The 17,069-nt window shown below is 43.6% G+C and overlaps 1 non-coding gene across 1 annotated transcript; it reads right to left on the bottom strand.

Annotated features, from left to right (window-relative positions):
• Positions 1–466: 466 nt before the first annotated feature.
• On the bottom strand, positions 467–541 carry Trnap-cgg (transfer RNA proline (anticodon CGG)). Its single transcript has one exon. It is a non-coding gene; the product is annotated as a tRNA-Pro (tRNA).
• Positions 542–17,069: the final 16,528 nt, after the last annotated feature.

Raw genomic sequence — 17,069 nt, 5'->3', positions numbered from 1 at the left:
AACGGTTTCCGAAATGGAATGTCCAGTTCGTCTAGCACTAACTTCTATTTCACATTCAACATCTGTAAATTTCTGTCGTGCGGCCATAACCACGTCGGAAACCTTCTGACACGAATCGCCTGAGTAGCAACGACTGCTCTGCCAATGCACTGTCCTCTTATAGCTTGTGTCCTCAGTAGTGCAGCCATCTGTATATGTGCATATCGCTAACCCATGACTTTCGTCACCTCAGTGTAGTTCCAGTCAGGCTCACAGATGGCGTCAATTCTGCTAGAGGGTTCGAGGGTGGTTTTGCACTACTAGGCAACGCTTGTCACGCGCAGTGCACTATAGCGTGACAGTATCCTTCCACTAGGCGGTTATTTAGGGGGCCGCACGGGCAAACAACTGTGAGTTGTCAGAATGAGATTTTCACTCTGCAGCGGAGTGTGCGCTGATATGAAACTTCCTGGCAGATTAAAACTGTGTGCCCGACCGAGACTCGAACTCGGGACCTTTGCCTTCCGCGGGCAAGTGCTCTACCAACTGAGCTACCGAAGCACGACTCACGCCCGGTACTCACAGCTTTACTTCTGCCAGTACCTCGTCTCCTACCTTCCAAACTTTACAGAAGCTCTCCTGCGAACCTTGCAGAACTAGCACTCCTGAAAGAAAGGATATAGCGGAGACATGCCTTAGCCACAGCCTGGGGGATGTTCCCAGAATGAGATTTTCACTCTGCAGCGAAGTGTGCGCTGATATGAAAGGCAAAGGTGCCGAGTTCGAGTCTCGGTCGGGCACACAGTTTTAATCTGCCAGGAAGTTTCAACTGTGAGTTGTCTTTGAATTTTCCACAAGTTGTGTAGGAGTGTCACCGAGAGCCCTACAGTGGTGTACGAGTGTCTGCTTCCTGGATAACGCCTTGCAAGCCATCGCTCTTCGAATGAACTATGATTTGAGGACGCGTAAACCAGTTTGTTTAGGACTTTGTTCTGTCTTTAGCGTGGAATTGCGTGTTTTAGGAGAGTTGCCCAGAAAGTAACGCATTACATTTTTTTTCCAACAATTCTTTAAGAGTAAGGGGAAATATCATGGAATTCAAGGATGTTAATGAAAGAAAATGCAGGATAAGAATAAAAGGAAAATTCTACAACGTGACTCTGGTTTCATTCCATGCACCTACACAAGATAAAGATGACAGTGAAAAAGACAGTTTCTACGAAGACCTAGAATCAGTGCATGAACATGCACCATCATACGATGTGAAGGTTTTCCTTGGTCCTGTGAGGACCAATGCTAAAGTAGGAAGAGAAGATATTTTGAGACCTTTCGCTACCTTCACAGTCTGCATGATGCCTCTAACAACAATGGAATGACATTAGTCAGTCTGGCAGCTTCAAAAAACTTAAGAATTATGAGTATCTACTTTCTTCGCAAAGACATCCATAAGATAACATGTAAGTCACCTGACCAAGTGACTCAGAACCAAATAGACCACATACTTGTGGATGCCATATACATAACTCCTATCCAGAATGTAAATCTCAAAGAAGTGCAGAAATACGATTATACCATTACCTGGTGGTGACAACGGTGCAGGAAAGGATAGAAAGCCATAACAGCAGGAGAAGAGAAGCAGACCAGAAAATAAATGCAGACCTACTGAAAAAGGACCACATTAAGGAAAGATTTGCACTTGAAGTTGGAAACAGGTTTGCTTCCATAGAAGAAAGAGATGATGATGATATTGAAAAGTTTTGGGCGAGAATCAAGACAGGTTTAAAAGATGCAATGGAGAAAAGGAGGAAGATCAGAGGATGGTTTAATTATAGGTGCAGAGATGTGGTCACAAGAGAAAAGAAGCGAAACTGTTATGGCTGACAAACGAACAGAGTGAAAGAACAAGGTTGGGATACGTGGAAGCAGCTAGAGAAGCAAGACAAGTCCTTCGAACAAAAAAGCGTGAGTTCATAAACAGTAAAATAAAACTGGCAGAAACACCGGACAGTAAGAAATACATGAGACTTTCACAGGGCAATCAGGATACAATCCACGGACTGACGTGATCAGAGGTCAAGAAGGACAGATAATCACAGATGAAATGAAATCTATGGAGGAATGGAAAAACTGCTTCGAAAACCTCCTGAGTGTGGATGTAAACAGAAAATGAAGAAGGAGGATCAAACACGGAAAACGGAGATACTGTACCCTTGGAGGAGTATGAACTATCAAGCATGGAAGAGGTAAGAGCGTCCATAAAACTGCTGAAGCGGGGGAAGTCACCAGGAATAGATGGTATACTTCAGAGAGCTACTCTACAAGCGAGACTATACCACTTAATCTGCTTATTTTGGAAGAAGCAAAGGAAAAAAAATGGTTCAAATGACTCTGAGAACTATGGGACTTAACATCTATGGTCATCAGTCCCCTAGAACTTAGAACTACTTAAACCTAACTAACCTAAGGACATCACAAAACACCCAGTCATCACGAGGAAGCAAAGGATCCCAGAAGAATATAAAGAGTCTGTCATCTACCCTATACTAAAGAAAGGAGACCCAATGAGAGGCAGCAGCTATAGAGGATTCACATAACTATGTACTGTTTATAAGATCTTGAGTATGTTGTCACTGAAACGACTAACACCAAATCTCGAAAAAGTACTGGGACTCCAACAAGCAGGCTTCAAAAAGGGAAAGTCAACTGTAGACCATTTACATCTAATACGGCAAGTACTAGCAAAGAGCTGGGAATTCCGCAAAAATGTTCACTGCCTTTTTGTTGACTTCCAAAAAGCATATGATAGTGTGAATAGATAAGCAATATGGTAGGAACTTGAAAGGGCTCAAGTACCCAGAAAACTCATAAACCTGACACAGATATGCACCCAAGAGAGAACATGCATGGAGCAAACAAATGGAAACATATCAACAAATTTCAAGCTGAGGACTGGAGTGCGATAAGGAGACTGCCTCTCCCCTCTTCTGTTTAATCTGGTACTGTAGAGAGCCCTGAGAGAGGTAGCAATCCTAGAGACAGGAATACAGCTAGGAAGAAGGACAACACCCTGGCCTATGCGGATGATGTAGTTTTAATAGCCGAGAAAGAGCAAGACCTGGTTCAGATGACAAGAACGTTAATGGGAGAGGCAATGAGAGCAGGCCTGAAGTGAATATGGATAAGACAAATTACGTCGCAGTTAGCAGAGAAAATGATGACAGACCCCTGAAAGTGGAGGTCAAAGTTTTTGAAAGGGTAAAATACTGTAACTATCTTGGGGCCATACTCAATGAAAGCAACGAGATAGACCAGGATATTACCACACGAATACAAGCAGGGAATAGGACAAGGTTTGCTCTGGGAAAGCTGTTTAAGTTCCAGCTTCTATCGAGATCCTCAAAGACCAAGATCTACAAGACGATAATACAACCTGTAGTCTTTTATGGAGCAGAGACCTGGACCATCAATCAAAAGATGGAAAGTAAACTCCTGACATTTGAGAATGCCATCCTCAGACAGACTTTTGGGCCAGCAAAGGATGGAGATGAAAAAAATGGCTCTGAGCACTATGGGACTTAACATCTATAGTCATCAGTCCCCTAGAACTTAGAACTACTTAAACCTAACTAACCTAAGGACATCACACAACACCCAGTCATCACGAGGCAGAGAAAATCCCTGGCCCCGCCGAGAATCGAACCCGGGAACCCGGGCGCGGGAAGATGGAGATGAATGGAGGAAAAGAAATTACAGGTGTTATACAAGTTCATGGACATCGTCGCAGTGATCATAGAATGAAGAATGAAGTGGTATGTACACGTAATGCGTCGAGAAGGCCAGATAGTCGAGGAAGATATTAGAGGCAAAAGACCACGGGGAAGACCACGAATCCGATGGATTGATCAGGTAAGAGAGGATATGAGTACGCAGGGGCTGTTTGAAGAAGACTGAGGACGCTGGAGGAGGCTGATTGGTCAGGCCAAAGACCGACTGTGGTTTGTGTGGCCAACGCAGTAAGTAAATAACCAATTCTTTAAGGAACATAATGAGAATTACACACACGAAGGAGTGCTGTTTTATCTACACACCCTCTTTTTCCACGTAATCTCTATCCCGTTCTATCCTCCAGGGCGAAACATGAACGTGTATGCCCTGTCGGTATTAATTCTTGTCCTGGTGGCAGAGCCAGAGCCTCACTGTGTGAATCACCTCCTAATCGTCCTCAAAATGTCTTCCACAAATGGCTTCCCTTAATGGCCAAAACAAGTGGAAGTCCGAGAGTGCTGGGTCAAGTGTGTCAGGTGTGACAGCCGTGGATGGTCTCCCCGACCGCTCCAAATCGTGGAGCTCCGCCGAACCGCCTTCTGATGACCTCACCCTCCGTGCCTAGCGACTAACTGTCCTTTGCACAAGCGTTTGTGAATATTCCCCACAGTTTCTTTCTCTGCAGCGAGAAATTCAATGACGGCACGTTGGCTGCAACGTACATCACCTACAAACACTATTTTGAAACTGTCCTGCAGCTACATTATCTGTCGGAAGTAACGGAAACATGGCACGCTCACTCAAGACACTTCAAATAGTATATAGGTAACGTTTCGCATTCGTAGCGTTGTTTTCGGCTGAGAAAAGAAATGCAGTGCACTACTTTCTGGACAACCGTCATAGTTTGACGCTTTCCGTACGAGTTAGAATTGTATGTACTACATTTGTGCAAGAGCGTGCTGAAAAGTAAAGCTTCTGAATTTTTTATATTAAAAGTGTTAAGTGTTCTTAAGTAAAGGAGATATTATCGACGATCTACTTCTTTATTTTCATGTCTATATATTTACAACCCTCTGCCGCCAGAGGGCTAAATATTATAGCGTCAGACAGTGCAGTTTGTAGCGTAACAATGTCGATGCGTACGAAACAGCGCGTTGTCGTCGATGTTTGAAATCCAACAGTTCGCGTACACCTGGAGCACAGTCTCCATTAGCAAGGAGGCGCCATACGACGCAGGAGCACTTCGGCATCTGCAACAGTCCGACGCCTTAGATTCATTATCATCGATCATCCTTCATAAAGCCCCAACTTCGCCTCATCCGAGTTTCATCTGTTTCCAAAACTTAAAAAACACCTTCAAGGATTTAGCTTTGATAGTGATGAATCGATGTAACCAGAGGTGTGGTTGTGGCTCTGTCAACAATGTCAAACTTTTTACGGTGGCGATACCAACAAACTGGTCCCACACTGGGAGAAATGTGTTCGTCACCAGGGTGATTATGCTGAGAAATATACCTGTAAACATGAAGAACAAAGATTTAGACTGTTTATAACTTGTTTTATTTAAAAACTTAAAGAATTTTCACACAAAAAATTCAGAGGCATTAATTTTCAGCACGCCCCCGTACTTGTGTTGGTGCATAAGTTCGTAGCGTTTTTCCACAAGTTAGATAAACACAAGAGATACACATAACAGAGAGTTTAATCATCAATAATACACTCCTGGAAATTGAAATAAGAACACCGTGAATTCATTGTCCCAGGAAGGGGAAACTTTATTGACACATTCCTGGGGTCAGATACATCACATGATCACACTGACAGAACCACAGGCACATAGACACAGGCAACAGAGCATGCACAATGTCGGCATTAGTACAGTGTATATCCACCTTTCGCAGCAATACAGGCTGCTATTCTCCCATGGAGACGATCGTAGAGATGCTGGATGTAGTCCTGTGGAACGGCTTGCCATTCCATTTCCACCTGGCGCCTCAGTTGGACCAGCGTTCGTGCTGGACGTGCAGACCGCGTGAGACGACGCTTCATCCAGTCCCAAACATGCTCAATGGGGGACAGATCCGGAGATCTTGCTGGCCAGGGTAGTTGACTTACACCTTCTAGAGCACGTTGGGTGGCACGGGATACATGCGGACGTGCATTGTCCTATTGGAACAGCAAGTTCCCTTGCCGGTCTAGGAATGGTAGAACGATGGGTTCGATGACGGTTTGGATGTACCGTGCACTATTCAGTGTCCCCTCGACGATCACCAGTGGTGTACGGCCAGTGTAGGAGATCGCTCCCCACACCATGATGCCGGGTGTTGGCCCTGTGTGCCTCGGTCGTATGCAGTCCTGATTGTGGCGCTCACCTGCACGGCGCCAAACACGCATACGACCATCATTGGCACCAAGGCAGAAGCGACTCTCATCGCTGAAGACGACACGTCTCCATTCGTCCCTCCATTCACGCCTGTCGCGACACCACTGGAGGCGGGCTGCACGATGTTGGGGCGTGAGCGGAAGACGGCCTAACGGCGTGCGGGACCGTAGCCCAGCTTCATGGAGACGGTTGCGAATGGTCCTCGCCGATACCCCAGGAGCAACAGTGTCCCTAATTTGCTGGGAAGTGACGGTGCGGTCCCCTACGGCACTGCGTAGGATCCTACGGTCTTGGCGTGCATCCGTGCGTCGCTGCGGTCCGGTCCCAGGTCGACGGGCACATGCACCTTCCGCCGACCACTGGCGACAACATCGATGTACTGTGGAGACCTCACGCCCCACGTGTTGAGCAATTCGGCGGTACGTCCACCCGGCCTCCCGCATGCCCACTATACGCCCTCGCTCAAAGTCCGTCAACTGCACATACGGTTCACGTCCACGCTGTCGCGGCATGCTACCAGTGTTCAAGACTGCGATGGAGCTCCGTATGCCACGGCAAACTGGCTGCCACTGACGGCGGCGGTGCACAAATGCTGCGCAGCTAGCGCCATTCGACGGCCAACACCGCGGTTCCTGGTGTGTGCGCTGTGCCGTGCGTGTGATCATTGCTTGTACAGCCCTCTCGCAGTGTCCGGAGCAAGTATGGTGGGTCTGACACACCGGTGTCAATGTGTTCTTTTTTCCATTTCCAGGAGTGTATATTCTCCTTCACTATTCACAACAATCTGCCAACGCTGGGGTAACATTTCGATTCCGCAACTGTAGAAATCACGTGGTTTTGAAGCGAAGTACTCGCTGAGCCATGTCCGGAGCCTGCTTACATCCGAAAAGATAGTTTCTTAAAGGTTGTTCGGCAGAGAGCGGAAAAGTCGAAAAATCTGAGCGCGCAAGATGGGGCTAATAAGGTGGATGACTTTCTCTCTTTATAACAGATTCACCCTGGCCCAGACATGAATCACATTGTTATTATTATTATTTTACTATTATTATTGTTATTTTAATGTTCTGGCACATGACTTATTGTCATTCGCCTTCTGCCTTCCCATTATAGTGTTGTTAAGTATGGATTACAATCACTTAATTTGCTGCATTAATTTAAATGTTCTTTGTTCGTAATCGAATCAGGAATACATTCTATGAACTGCAGGACTGAGAACTTTCGCACATGGGCAGCCAATCACTCGTGTCCAGTAGTCAAGCAGAATATGGTTACTGCTTCTTTTCTTGATGTATCAGGCACTGCCGAGTCGCCCATGAGGCTTTTCCAGATCTTTCACTCACATTACATTTCCGGGAAACTTACATTGTTTAGTGAAGCATCGAGGCGCTCAGACAACTCAGCTGAAAAACCTTCATGCACTTGTCGATACATTTCGCTGTTTCCCTGTATCTGCTTGCTTTCTTAAGGTAAGGCAAGTAACGCTGGAGTCAAGCTGTGAAGCATATTTGGGAAAAGAGGAAAGGGAAGAGGAAAATGAATAACCATTAAAAAGACCGTCGCGATAAGACAAAGTTTTGATAGCTTGATTCGAAAGAAGTAGTCCTTGCTCCAAATACCCCGGTGTCATTCAAAGATAACGCACCACGATGGACACATCCAAATGCGACGGAAATCGGTACATGTGATTAAATGTACATAAAAACAAATTATTACGATTTCAGAAAAACTGGACGATTTATTCAAGAGAAAGAGCTTCACAAATTGGTCAATAACGCGTTAGTCCACCTGTGTCCCTTATGCAAGCAGTTATTCGGCTTGGTATTGATTGATAGAGTTGTTGGATGTCCTGGGGAATATCGTATCAATCCTGTCCAATTGGAGCTACACATCGTCCAAATCCCGAGCTATTTGGGAGGCGCTGCCCACAGTACTCCAAACTGTCTCAATTGGGGAGAGATCCAGCGACTCTGCTGGCCAATGTAGGCGTCGCCAAGCATGAAGAGAAGCAGCAAAAACTCTTGCCTTGTACTGGAGGAGGAGGGACTCTATCCTGTTGATATGTAAGCCGTGGATAGCTTTCATAAGGGGCAAATGATTTGCACAATTTTTGAAGCTGTTCCTCTTGAATAAACCATCCAATTTTTCTGAAATTTAATCATTCCTTTGTCTGTACACGCACATCACATTTTCTGTTTCAGCCCCAATGCGATAATTCCTTCGTCGTGTGTCTTTGTCTTTGAGTGCATTTAGGTGCACCGCAAAGACACGCTAATTGACCGACAGAACAAAATTGAACAGTGGTAACTAGAGTGCTGCAACGCTCAGTGTTTGACCGGTCACGGCTCGCCTGTTGACGGGGGGACCGAGCCGCTCGTGTCCGGCCCCACACGACTCGGCTCGGTCACGTACTCGCGCCATGTCTGTTGTCCGGATTCCGGACACGCGGATAACCGAGCATGACCGGTCACCGCTGACGTCTTACCTCCCCTCGCCCCGGCTCGCTGCACTGTACTTTACTGTTCAAATCCAACGTCTCTCTCTCTATCTCTCTCTCTCTTTTAACACAAAAGTAACATTTCCAAGAACGGGTACGCGACACAGCTAAATTCATAAAGCACCTGGGAAGTAAAATGATATTTCAATACAATCGCGGATAGAAGACGAGTCTCATTTCCAAACAAAAGAGATATTTTTCCTTTCTTTTATAGGAAACATTAAATAAGTGCTTTCTCTGTAATCTAGAAGACAACCATCTTCATAAAGAACGCATACAAAGAACATTAAACATTTACAGACATAACTTGTCATACGTTTCAATTGTTTGCAACATAAACAAAATTATAGTTATTGTTGATCAGCAGGAAATCACTAACGCGTTCCGGATTTAACTGGCTGCGGCAATTTGTTACTAACATGCCGGCTTTACTAAAGCACCTTTCACTAGGTGCGCTTGTTGCTGGGATACATAAAATACGTCTTGCAACTGCAGCCAAACCTGGCAGATCTGTTTCATGTCTGCTCCACCACTTTAAGATGTCATCATCATCTCCGGGGTGCATTAAAATGTACAGATCTACTTCATCTGCTGCGGATGATCTTTTGTTCCTCCATTCCTAGAAACGAGCTCTCTTTCTGGGTGGTGATGACACAGTACTTGAAGGATCTATGATAATAAACAAAAGAGACAAGTAATACAGAACTGATATGGAAATCATCGAAACATTCCTGTAAGAGACCGATGACCTCGCTGTTTGGTCTCTCCCCCCAAACAACCCGACCCCCGTTCCCATAAAAACGAGATGTTTTACGTTAATGAAATATTATACGAGTCACAACATTCCCGTTTCTCTATAATACACTTTCCAATAACTATGCAAAAACGATGATTGAGTGTTGTACCTGCGTACGTAGCGCACATTTGTCGCACATTGTTAAGAATTTCCTGCTTTTCACTTATATCAAGCATATTAAGATAACGGAAGGACGGCTAAAGAAACGATCTTTGTGAGGTTTCTTACAACTGTGTTTCTTTAAATGAGTGGTTCCCGACTGGAAAAACAATAAAGTGGAGCAGTTTATGCACGATACGTACCCAGTAGACGCAATGTTTTCATCTACAACCAACAGAAATGTACTCCATACTTGGCTTTTTAGACCTTCCCGTTTCTTTCATGTGTAAACATTGGTTTCAATTTTACGTCTTACTACACTGACTTCCTCGCGCTGCATGGTTACAGAGACAGACACACCACAAATAAGAAGCCCGTACTGGCTGCAGTGTTACACGGATAATAGCACGTGTAATGTGTTTGAAGTTATGTGCTACGTATTCGGTCACGGCTTCTATGCTCGGTCACAAGAACTAGTGCGGGTAGCCTATCCAGTTAGCGTGTGCTCGCCCCACCTCGTATTTTGTGCTCCCTTACTCGGTCATGCAGGACTCTAGCTGGTAACATCTTAACAAAATATCCCATATCCAACCATACTGCATGTAAGATGTTAAAATTGCTTCAAAAATTGGATTGTGTCGGAGGTTTAAAAAGACTGATCTGTCTACAATAGAAAATATAGGAGCACTGGTTTATTCTTAAAACTGGATCACAGACTAATGTAGATGTGTATACTTCAGAACTCATAACATGAAACAAGTTTGAGCCTATACAGCTCTTATTTTCGCAACGTTAGACTGGAGGTAAAGTGCAACTGGTATAAACACATTGACGTGTGGATGAAGTCCACTTATGTGGAATCCTGTTGTGAATAGATGTCCTGTTTACAGGGCATATGCAGCTTGATTTCTTCGTTATGGTCCGTGGAGAGCTGTAGATCACAAATGTGCAGACGTTATTGCAGTACATGTGCAGAGGTGTAGGTTACTCTAGAATTCCCGTTTGTGAACCCTAACAACCCCCAGATTTACTTCAGTGAGTAAATTTTTCAGATGTGAGGTAGCCCACCACACAAACTGGACAATAAAGTATCTGAATGTGACCCCAAAGCGAAAGTTTGCCATGCATTGGGAAGGTGATCTGCAGCCCATCAGATAAAAAGGACTCTTCCAGATCAATGCACAACCCATTCCTAGAAATATTGCTATCAGTTTAGACCTCACTACGGATACTCTGACAGGTTGATGCCAAGAACGTATGTCTTCTCGGTATAACCGTTCTATTCTTGTGGAGGAGATATTCCGGTTTTTTACTCTGTCTGAATGTGAATAATCGTTTATAGAACTTGTAACACCCCTGCATCACGCTTACATCAGAATTACCGTGTGGTCGTCAGACTTAGAGCTCGGAAATAAGGCAATCGATTACGAATTGTGGCCGAAACTAGATGTGGAAATGTACTCGTACATCTATTGCCAAAAATGACAGTCTCCTCTCCTATTTAACTTTAATAACTTAAATATATACTATTTCCGATTAAATGCTGTGTCAGTGACATTGAGGTAGAAACTGTAAAAGTACTCACTATTTGAAAGAATGTCAAGGACATAAATAATTACTAATAAACTACACGATGGCAGTCCACTACGGACAGTTCAGCTGAATAAATAATTACTATCCCAACAGTGAAATAAACAGGGTGGTCAGAAACAGTGAAAAGATTATAACGGTGTTGCAGGGTAGCGAGTGCTGAGAAATAATTGCTAAGAAAAAAATTCTATGCGTTGCACCATTTTCGGGTTAATTAGCATTGAAGTCAGCCAATCGGGCAGATGCACGCGCAAATTCAATCGGCCCACCACAGACGATGTCGCCAAACGTGTTCTTCGTTTGGTTTCCTAAAACCGAAGAAGAGAGCGATACAAAAACTGTTCCTGGGACGGTAGTAAGGATCGAACTCGGCCGGCCTATGAGAACAACTGACATTAATTTGCATGGGGGGATTCAATGCTAATTGACTAGGAAGCGGCGCGACATGACGTTTTTTTTTTTTTTTTTTTTTTTTTTTGCAATTACTTCTCAGCACAACCTACCCTGCAACTATCTTACAAGCTTTCCAAAATGTTTCTGACCACCCTATAGGTGCGCTTACGATTACACGAATTTTTGACGCATACAAAGCGAAAATTTTCCTGTCTGATTCAATATTAATTTACCTTGCTCTAAGGATACAGGCTTCGATACAAATTCTGAGAAAAGCTAGCACTGGAATTTATACTGGGATAACAGAGACTCAAATAATACGTAAGCAATAATGCAAAAGAGTCGCTTCGTGTTGTTCCTTATGTGGACCTATTTGAACAGGCTAACCTCGTCAAAACAGTTGAAAACACGCTTTCTACATAATACGTTAAATAATATTGATTCAGATTGACGACTCAGTGTCGAAACACCGCACGCCAAGCAACAACAAGAGCGCTTCAGTGAAGTCAGAGATATACATAAACCGTTAAAAACAGGTATGGAAAACTTGTGCCACAACAGCTATAAGCAAAGAAATTACTACATATTACTTTCATTTGCACTGATTACATTCGCATTTAAGACAAATGTTATTATTAACTACTTTATTTGCGGAGCCAGTTAAGTGACAAGGAAAGCTATTTTTAATTACTTTCCACTTTATCAACACTGTCAACAAATAAAGTGGTCTAGTTTTACGACTATTTTGCGACTTATTTGGTTACCCAAAAGATACACTCTGTTTGTGATCGGAAATTGGTACAGGTTCGTATCCCAAGTAAAAATGACACAAAGATAGTGGCGGGCGCTATCTACAATGCCACGGTAACAGTAACACAATTTTATGGTCGAAGTACAACTAAAAGATGCACTGAGACTGCCTTTTACATGCTTAAGAGTCTGAAATATGTTTCTTACAAAACTTTCGACACTTTGACTGTGTTAGCATTGTCTGACGAACCTCTTCAGTGATGCATGACAATAGTTTGACGGGCGAGGTGTTCGGTAATTCTGCGCGGAACTTTTTCGGGGCAGCATCTGACTCCCTGATGCCCACGGAGATGCTTAACATCTCGAATATCGACAGATACGCAGTTACAAAGGGCCTGTCATCCAGTGGCGACCGCTAGTTGCCTCCAAGGTATTCGTTCTGAAGCTTTTAAAAAACACATAAAATCTTTTAATTGTTTTGATCGGATAATACTTCATAGCCGCGTGGGGTTTGCCGAGCGGTCTGGCGCTGCAGTCCCGGACTGTGTGGTTGATCCCGGCGGAGGTTCGAGTCCTCCTTCGGGCATGGGTGTGTGTGTTTGTCCTTAGGATAATTTAGGTTAAGTAGTGTGTAATCTTAGGGACTGATGACCTTAGCAGTTAAGTCTCATAAGATTTCACACACATTTGAACATTTAATACTTCATAACTGAATATTAGTAACTCTGGATTGTTCTGATGGCTTCAAAAGGTGAAAAACTTGCTTTGACCAACTTCCACATTTTTTATTTTTTACAGTTTTACGATTGTCGTGTTACAGTTCGTAGCGAGGACATGTCAGCTTTGTGCTCAGGTGCACTTCTTAGTAAGAATGATTCATAATTGCACTCCATAACTTCGTTGGTGTAACTAACAATGTGTTGAAAGAATGAGATTTTCACTCTGCAGCGGAGTGTGCGCTGATATGAAACTTCCTGGCAGATTAAAACTGTGTGCCCGACCAAGGTCCCGAGCTCGAGTCTTGGTCGGGCACACAGTTTTAATGTGGCAGGATGTTTCAATGTGTTGAAAACTTGGTTCGTTAGTGAGCATGTTCCTAGGAACACTATCAGACGATGGCATTCTATCCTACGTAGACAGAGTCTCTAGCATGAGTGATCTGGAGATGGTTCTTTACAACCAAAACTAGTAACCATTTATAAAGTAATTATTGCGACCAAAACAGTCAAAAGATTTTACATATAATTTCGTTCAAGTTTTAGAAATACATCAGATCGCTTATCTCCGTCACGTTATCATGTCAGATCTTACTTATGAGTAGCACCTACTCCTAACATTAGTAATTTAATGTTCTCTACCTAGTGGATACGAATACTTACACATTTTAGCTATCGGAACACGGTATGAATTCAAATCCCAAACTAGTTTTACAATATTTATACAAAAATATTGCTAACGTGCTACACACATATTAAGAAAACAAATTAATAAAAGTGTTAGGACTTGTGTTATTTAAACTGCGTTCGTATGTCTCAAAGTTTTCTGATTACGTGATCTGTATACTGGTACATGTCAGATGTGACTATGCGTTACCTGCTTCTGTCACGCTTCCACTATTCTTCCCGTAGCTGCGATTGACTACTGGACTAAGCTTAAACTACTGAATGATTTCCATATCTTCATCTATAGAGTTTTCTTCCACCCTGGAATATCATCTACGTTACTGACTCCAACCAAATTAGTAACTCCGTTTAGGTGAGGGCCTGTCTCCGAAACTAGGTGGGTCGGCTTGTCATTTTGTCACAGACAGAGCCCCCTTCCACCCCTGGTACACAGTCGGGCAGGTTTCATGGATCGAACTGGGGCGGAGTCTATTCAGGCTCTAGATGAGATCTGCGCGGCTACTTGAAGGAACAGCGGTGGTTCCCGTCATGTTAAGCCTGGATTAGCGGCGGGGAGGTAGGTGCGCTCAGCACACGCTGCTGCAGTACCGTCGGCCAATGACGCGCCGTACCGGGCGTGTACGGCGGACAGCTAGTGGTCGCACGAAGACTTAATCTCCAGAGGTGGATTATATCGCTGGATCGATGGTCGAATTAAGTGAGGGCAGAAATGCTCTAAATGATGCGGATGCGTTGTATATCAGAGCTCTGAGCGCATTAGTCATTTTTTTTTAAACATACACAGAGAGCCGTACGTAGGTGTTCCTGAGACATGAGACATTGGCAGACTACCAAAGCTGCCCCCATCCTCTCCTTAAAACCATCTTCTTCAATTTATTTTTACGTAGATTTAATTAATTTCATAAATTTTGTAGTTTTAATAAAAATGAAGCGTTACTGAAAAGAATTCTTAAAGGAACTATATCCCTGAGAAACACTGCACACAACAATTAAATGTCTCACTTTAGTAAGAAGATTACAAATTGTATAAACATTCTAAAAAAGTAGAGGACAAAATACATCTTGTCGTTTACATTGGACTTCTGATGCTTTAATATGTGTCAGAGTTGCGTGCCAGCTAAAATAACATCAAAATACCAAATATGTAACTAAGGTATCCTTCCAGTGATATTACATCAGATATTTGAGCAATGCATCCTATGAACTTTTCGACTCTATATGTGCAGAACAGGGAATCAGTGATCATAAGGCCGTTGCAGCATCCCTGAATATGGAAGTTAATAGAAATATAAGAAAAGGGAGGAAGGTTTATCTGTTTAGCAAGAGTAATAGAAGGCAGATTTCAGACTACCTAACAGATCAAAACGAAAATTTGGAGGGCTATGCGTGAAGCGTTCAGTGAATTCGAAAGTAAAATTCTATATACCGACTTGACAGAAAATCCTAGGAAGTTCTGGTCTTACGTTAAATCAGTAAGTGGCTCGAAACAGCATATCCAGACACTCCGGGATGATGAAGGCATTGAAACAGAGGATGACACGCGTAAAGCTGAAATACTAAACACCTTTTTCCAAAGCTGTTTCACAGAGGAAGACCGCACTGCAGTTCCTTCTCTAAATCCTCGCACAAACGAAAAAATGGCTGACATCGAAATAAGTGTCCAAGGAATAGAAAAGCAACTGGAATCACTCAACAGAGGAAAGTCCACTGGACCTGACGGGATACCAATTCGATTCTACACAGAGTACGCGAAAGAACTTGCCCCCCTTCTAACAGCCGTGTACCGCAAGTCTCTAGAGGAACAGAAGGTTCCAAATGATTGGAAAAGAGCACAGGTAGTCCCAGTCTTCAAGAAGGGTCGTCGAGCAGATGCGCAAAACTATAGACCTATATCTCTGACGTCGATCTATTGTAGAATTTTAGAACATGTTTTTTGCTCGAGTATCATGTCGTTTTTGGAAACCCAAAATCTACTATGTAGGAATCAACATGGATTCCGGAAACAACGATCGTGTGAGACCCAACTCGCTTTATTTGTTCATGAGTCCCAGAAAATATTAGATACAGGCTCCCAGGTAGATGCAATTTTCCTTGACTTCCGGAAGGCGTTCGATACAGTTCCGCACTGTCGCCTGATAAACAAAGTAAGAGCCTACGGAATATCAGACCAGCTGTGTGGCTGGATTGAAGAGTTTTTAGCAAACAGAACACATCATGTTGTTCTCAATGGAGAGACGTCTACAGGCGTTAAAGTAACCTCTGGCGTGCCACAGGGGAGTGTTATGGGACCATTGCTTTTCACAATATATATAAATGACCTATTAGATAGTGTCAGAAGTTCCATGCGGCTTTTCGCGGATGATGCTGTAGTATACAGAGAAGTTGTAGCATTAGAAAATTGTAGCGAAATGCAGGAAGATCTGCAGCGGATAGGCACTTGGTGCAGGGAGTGGCAACTGACCCTTAACATAGACAAATGTAATGTATTGCGAATACATAGAAAGAAGGATCCTTTATTGTATGATTATATGATAGCGGAACAAACACTGGTAGCAGTTACTTCTGTAAAATATCTGGGAGTATGCGTGCGGAACGATTTGAAGTGGAATGATCATATAAAATTGTTGGTAAGGCGGGTACCAGGTTGAGATTCATTGGGAGAGTCCTTAGAAAATGTAGTCCATCAACAAAGGAGGTGGCTTACAAAACACTCGTTCGACCTATACTTGAGTATTGCTCATCAGTGTGGGATCCCTACCAGATCGGGTTGACGGAGGAGATAGAGAAGATCCAAAGAAGAGCGGCGCGTTTCGTCACAGGGTTATTTGGTAACCGTGATAGCGTTACGGAGATGTTTAACAAACTCAAGTGGCAGACTCTGCAAGAGAGGCGCTCTGCATCGCGGTGTAGTTTGCTCGCCAGGTTTCGAGAGCGTGCGTTTCTGGATGAGGTATCAAATATATTGCTTCCCCCTACTTATACCTCCCGAGGAGATCACGAATGTAAAATTAGAGAGATTAGAGCGCGCACGGAGGCTTTCAGACAGTCGTTCTTCCCGCGAACCATACGCGACTGGAACAGGAAAGGGAGGTAATGACAGTGGCACGTAAAGTGCCCTCCGCCACACACCGTTGGGTGGCTTGCGGAGTATAAATGTAGATGTAGATGTAGATGTAGATGTAGATGACCAGTTGCAGATCAAACATTATTTCAACGAAGATTCAACTTAAGATGAACAGTGCATATGAGCAGTGTAGCTGTCTATAAGCACGAAGAATAACAACTCTGGGAATAATATTAGTCAGATACAGAAGGCTTATTCTTCAATTCTTTCTTATTTACGCATCAACATCTCTTTTGCTGGCTTTCTCGGCCGTTGCACCTCTCCCCATTCCCCAGAGGGTAGAAATTTTCAAA

This window comes from Schistocerca cancellata, chromosome 2, assembly GCF_023864275.1.
Source record: "Schistocerca cancellata isolate TAMUIC-IGC-003103 chromosome 2, iqSchCanc2.1, whole genome shotgun sequence".
Classification (NCBI taxonomy): Eukaryota; Metazoa; Arthropoda; class Insecta; order Orthoptera; family Acrididae; genus Schistocerca; species Schistocerca cancellata.
The sequence above is the reverse complement of the archived record's forward strand: the minus strand, read 5'-3'. Positions and strand labels throughout refer to the sequence as shown.